Genomic DNA, 6,000 nt, shown 5'->3' with positions numbered 1-6,000 from the left:
AGTCGATTATTTCCGATTAATTATTTGACGATATCATGTTTATCCGACAAGTACATGACGTTATTTACGACCCTAATATAAAGTGAATTAATACTAAAATCAGCACTAACCCATCAGAATTCTTGTTGGTGAATTTAGGACAAAATTACCTTAAATAATTATTAGCAGACCCTTTATAATTTCGAAAAATCATTTCAATCTCTCCATTTCAGTACTACATCGTATTCACAGTAACAATAGAGAAAGATTGTACTATGATCTTCACTAATTATATGATATCTTTTTCTCAGTCCCTGCACTTGTCTCCGCGTCAACCTTCATAGGTATAAATACTTGGAACATAAGATAGTAATACTTATATGTAGGATTGGCAAAAAAGCTCGTGGTTCGTGGTCCGCTTGGTATTCGTCTGTGACTCGATCGGTAATAGCTCGTTCGTTAGTGGATCGAGTTAAAATTAGCTCGCTCGCTACATACTCGAGCCAGAATTAATGAGTTTGAGTTTGGCCTGGCTCGGCACGAGCCAGCTCGGTCATTAACGAGCTATTTAATATACATAGTTTAATAGTTTAATCGGATCCGTTCACTTCAAATTGGGAATATTATGGTCTATGGATGTTAAAGCTAGTGTTATGGCAATTGCACTTTGGACTGTGTTTAAGTTGATTGATAATTTTATACGGAATATGTGTGAATTAATTATAACCAATTAAGTTAATTTGTATGAATTTGTTTGATTTGGTATGCATGAATTTATTTTGTGAATATATTTGTATGAATTTATAATTTTTGATATATTTGTATATATGAATTTAGCTATAAACTTCTATAGTAGTTGATTTGCTTAATTACAATTGAATTAATAGCATTCCTCAGTAATTAGTCATATAAATATTATTTTGTTTTAGCCATAATTGATAAGACGTGTTATGAAAATTTAAGATATAGCAGGAAAGAAAATATACAATTTTATAAATCTGTCAAGCTAATAACGAGCTAGCTCGACTCGCTCAGACAAGCCACGAGTCGGTCTTGAGCAATAGTTTTAGCTCGGGACCTAAAATCTAAACTCGCTCGCTCAGCTTGATACACTAACAAGCCGAGTACGAGTGTGGCCTAGCTCGTTGCCACCCCTACTTATACGCGTAACTTGATATGATAATTTTCTTTTTCAGTCCCACAATCGTTCTCGCGTCAATCTTCCTCTAATGAAGTAGTAGGGACCATATATTCCTGCATCAACATTCCTCTAATAAAGTAGTAGGGATCCATATTCCCGCATCAACGTTCTTCAATCGTTCCCACGTCAATATTCCTCTAACAAAAATAGTTGATCTCATAGGTATAAATACTTCAGTGCATAGGTATAAGTACGTGCAGTACTTGATATTAATACTTTCATATGTAATCCAGTGTCATATTTTAAAAAAAAATACTTGCAAGTATAGATATAAATACTTGCGTGATGATGAGTCAAAAAACATGTCATTATGGATCTCATTTGAAAGAGAAAATTGCGCAGAAGATGTTCGTGGTTTTAGATTCTCAAAATTCCTCATAGATCGTCGCAAATATGGACGAGATTGAACGGAAAAAAAGAATCACCTCTAAAAACGTATATCGTGTGTCCCTCCATGTAATTTGAGTGGTCCCCACAAGTGTTTATGGTGCATGTACGTTTTGGGAGATTTGATTGGAGAGACAATTATTTACATTAAATGTTCACCTCATAGGTATAAATAATTTCGTGCATAAGTATACGTACTACCATGCATAGGTATAAATACATTAGAAAAAAAATTCAGTGTTTCAATTTTTAAAGTTCTCCCAAACAGCTGTGACAGTTAGAGTATGTGAATACTCGTATCAGCTTTCTATAATTTCTACCGACAGAAAAAAGAAAAAAAAAATTCAACTTTTCATTACTGGAAATAAAATAAAATGGTGGTGTACGTCAGATAGAGAAATCTGACAACAACTACGTCAACCTTGTAAAAATAATAAAAACTACAAATTGTTCCAACTGGCGTGATTCAAGATTCATGAACATATAATTATATACCATATGACGATTAGGACCATCAGGTTGGAATTTGGGAATTCGAATCACAATCCAGTTGTTGAAAAATAAAATAGGATTCAAAATTAAACAACTAATTTATTTATTAGAATAGAGAATAGTATACTCTTAAGAATAAGAAATAATGTCTTATTAATTAATAGCAATAGAAAATAGTGCCTTTTTTTGTTTGAAATCTTAGCAGAAGCTCTGCTAAGTAAAATAGTGCATTCTAATAACTAATTTTTTATTATTTTACAAATATAAATAGGAACACTTAGAATTAAAAAAATTATAACTATAATTTATTTTTAAAATTTTTCTCTCTCTTTGTCTTAAAAAATAACATAAATTATTGGGAAAATTGGTTATTTGTCACTCCAAAACCTTAAAATTTGAAAAATGACACTCCGAAATTAGAAATCATCTTAATGCCACTCTAAACTTAGTTAATTTTTAATTTTGTCACTCCAAATAATTAATGACTAAAATACCCTCCTTATTTTTCAAATTTGCATGCATGTTTGCCAACCCAGCAATCATGTCCACGTGATAGTTTGTAGCATCATCCTATAAAAAGAACCCGCTCAAATGCATACCACAGTAGAAATCAATCAATTAAATTAAGTGCAATATTTTCCTAATGACTTCGAATCCTCTGCTCCCTTGGGTGCATGAATTTCCTACCCCCTCAGTCACTGCGTGTGGAGCTGGTCACTGTTAAAGGGGCCGGTCACTTTTAATTTTTGAACTGGAGATCCACCTTGGATCCACACGCAGTGATTCTGGGGACAGAAAATTCCTGCCCCGAAGGGAAAGAGGATTCGGTTCCTTTCCTAATACTCAGACCTCGTTAAATGATTCCCAATTCCTCACAGAACAAATATAGGAAATGATTGCCGTAGTGTCAGATGTCAGTATTGGTTAGGTTCAACACCATTAGAGACCTGTTTAGTATTCATAACACATTTTTTGTTTGTTTTCTCCCATTCTTTTGGAACTGTATTCAAAATTGTTAAAGTCTTTTGCAGTAGCTAGATTCAGTAGCATGAACTGTTGAAACAATATTGTCAACCGGCACTTGATAGATTAGAATCCATATCACCCCAGGTACCTGAGGTGCAAGCCGAAAATCCGAACCGTTCTTTTAACTTGGTGCAAATCTCAAAGCAGACCCTCTAAAGTATTAAACTGAATGGAATTAATCTAGACCGTTACTTCTTTTAAATTGTACCTTAGGTATCTGGGCCAATACACACTCGATATATAGATTAATGCCATTAAAATCACCAATTTGTAGACAGTAACATGGACATGATTGCTGGGTTGGCAAACATACATGCAAATTTGAAAAATAGGGAGGGTATTTTAGTCATTAATTATTTGGAGTGACAAAATTAAAAATTAATTAAGTTTAGAGTGGCATTAAGATGATTTCTAATTTCGGAATGGTATTTTTCAAATTTTAAGATTTTGGAGTGACAAATAACCAATTTTCCCTAAATTATTTTAATGATCTTAATTTGAACTTTGACTGTCTTGATCGCATAAAAAATCACAAGTTGGATGGTGTGCATTGTGCCGGTGCAGCGCGCACTGGTGCAAAACCTCCTTTTTTTTTATTCTGTCGATCTCTATAAATGTGTTTAGTTTTCTTGTGAATGAATATGATGCGAAATACGAAAATCAATTGATTTTTCACTCTAACCGTGTTATTTACTCTTAACTTCGGTTTTTAACCAATAGTTTCAAAACCGACATATCAAGAGAAGATTTGCATCTATCATTGGATGCTTGTGCAAAGATTGAATTCAATGTAACATGCAGAGAATATCATTGGATGCTTGTGCAAAAGATTGAATTCAATGTAAAATGGAAAGAAACGTGCACAGTGAAAGAAAAATGTGACGCGATGAGTCATGATTTAGTCATATTACGTTGTTTGATTGAGAAAAAAATAGCCACGTCATAAATTGTTACGATGTGACCACACGTGACGTAATTAAATGTGACTTGACCGATCATATTTTTTTATATATATTTTTTTAATTATTTTATAAAAAAAATAAAAGATTGTAAAATAATTTTGAAAAATTTGTCACGTGATGTGAATAGATCAGTTTACTTAACATGTTATGACATGTCATTTTCAATTGAAAAGAGAAATTACATGAATAAACTCGTCATGCGACATACAAATCACATCACGTGAATAATACACTTGACATGGCGTAGCTGTAACAAGACTCGCGATTTATTCGCGTTTAATTCGTTTTTTTTGACGTTTCCAAACTGAACTCCGAATAAAATGTATGTAAAATGTGAATCATAAATTATTTGCGAGAAAAATATCATTTTAAAAAAAAAATTGTTAGGGTTTTCTTTTAGATTTTTTTTCTTTTTTTTTACTTCTTTATTGTAACCAATTATTTCTGAATTATACATGAATTATACTAAAATTACGAATTTTTAAAATCGCCAAATCAAACTCCAACTTTTCATTTATCACTGTGGCTGTAGCATATCATGTGAAACCAATAACAACACGACTAATTTTCTTTAGTGTTGTTTTTAAATACTTAGCTAGTTACAGCCGGGCACCACTAGAAATCGGGAAATGATATAAAACGATGGTTCGATTCTGTAGAGGGGACAAAGTATGTTTATAGCTTGAATGAGTCATGAGATGCCTTTGCTTTTGACTGTAGTCTGTACGAACAATAAATTAGTGTAAATCACGGTTGCGTGTTGCGGGTCCCATCGTGGGCCCCATCACAGATAAGTCTCGTTCAACGATAACGAATAAATGATAAAATGATAAATTGAGAGTAAAACTAGAGTATGATGTGCTCATCAAAAAAGTTTGGCGAGTACAACTTCAAAAGTATATCGCATTGACGTCAAATGTCGAATTCAAATCATTGAAATCCATGTACTTGATGAGTGATGTATGTACATACAAAATTTTGAAAGTTTTGAGTTTATTTGCTACAAAGCCAAGCGGTCAAAGAAATAATAAAAATTGAATATATAAAACAAGTTATAAATTAACTTATAATATGTTCATTTCTTTGACCGCTTGACCGTGTAGCAAATAAACTCGAAACTTCCAAAAATTTGCATGTACTGATGTACATGAATTTTAACAGTTTGAATTCGGCGTTTGAAGTCGATCCGATAAACTTTTTAGAGTTGTGCTCACCAAACTCTCTTGGTGAGCACATCACACCCTAGCTTTACTCGTAAATTGATAACCCAGCAAATCAAAAGATACTGAGATTTCGTACATCCGTTTCAAATATAGGAGGAAGCCTAAGTCCTAACCCAACTAATTCTAAATTCGTATTCTCTGCATTAATTTAAAAAGATTCTCTTTTGAGTTAATGCATCTCGATTATCTAATTTGTTTTAAGATTCACGCGGTTTAGATCTGTACTAATATTAAAGGGTCTCCTATGTTAGAAACAAGAGCCGAATTGACTCTGTTTAAAATCAAACAGTTGAGATATATTAACTCAAAAGATTCCCTTTTGAGTTAGTGCAGAGGATACGCATTCACTAATTCTACCCGCTGTAAGGTGAAGATTCGTATCACCTCAGATATCCGAGGATTGAGAAAGAACGGTCAGGATTTAATCTCAGCAGGGTTAAAAGAATTCAGTATTTCAGTGTCTATTTTAAATATAAGAGGTATGTTTTAAAGTTTGTGCTAGAGCTGAATAATTTTTTTATTTAATAATTTTATCTTTGGATAATTTGAGGGGATACAGGTATGTAAGGTGATGTATTTGAGCTGATTTTTAAATTTGTAACATTTCGAAAAATTGAAATTAAGAAATAAGTATGCAGTTGGAAAAAAATACGAATTTAAACGGAGATAAAAATTAAGTTTGCACTTTACTCGTAAGTGAAATGTATACTAAGTTCGAACTTCTTTCAGA

The sequence above is a fragment of the Carex rostrata genome, chromosome 3 (assembly GCF_964058835.1).
Source record: "Carex rostrata chromosome 3, lpCarRost1.2, whole genome shotgun sequence".
Lineage (NCBI taxonomy): Eukaryota > Viridiplantae > Streptophyta > Magnoliopsida > Poales > Cyperaceae > Carex > Carex rostrata.
Note: the sequence above shows the minus strand (reverse complement) of the source record.